Genomic DNA, 717 nt, shown 5'->3' on the forward strand with positions numbered 1-717 from the left:
GCTAGGCGCTGCTGCGTTTAGGTGTGCCTCGTCACTTCCAGAACCGAAAGGAAACAACCCGACGGCGCAACAGATGCAGATAATAAATGGATACAATACAAAAACACCGACATGTTATTGTTCTTTTATGAACATTTTGAACAACCAGTAGGTCACACAGTTGTATTAGAATAGAATAGAAAGTACTTTATTGATCACTGGGGGAAATCAGCACCACAGTTCGCTCATAATAGACAGTAATAATAAAAAATAATAACATATATATATAATATATGAATAATATAAATATATTCTGCATATACTCTACATTTAAGTGCAGTCAAGGAACATATGCATTATAACATACCTGGGCAAATTAAGGCCCGGGGGCCACATGCGGCCCGTTAAGCGTTTCAATCTGGCCCCCCAGGACATTCCAAAATAATTTTTTTAGATCTTTAAGATGTAACGTGTAGCTGCCATTATGATGTGCACTGATTATTTTCTAATGACCATACAGTAAGTCTTCAACTATACAAAGTATTTCGATGCTTGGAATTTGCGCTTTTGCATGATATTTTAGTGACTAGTGTTGTCCTGATGCCAATATTATTTTGATACTTTTCGATACTTTTCTAAAGAAAGGGGACCAGAAAAAATTGCATTATTGGCTTTATTTTAACAAAAAATCTTAGGGTGTGGCGGACCGGTACTTTTCAGAGGCGGTATGGTACCAAA

Source organism: Entelurus aequoreus, linkage group LG16, assembly GCF_033978785.1.
Source record: "Entelurus aequoreus isolate RoL-2023_Sb linkage group LG16, RoL_Eaeq_v1.1, whole genome shotgun sequence".
Taxonomy (NCBI): domain Eukaryota; kingdom Metazoa; phylum Chordata; class Actinopteri; order Syngnathiformes; family Syngnathidae; genus Entelurus; species Entelurus aequoreus.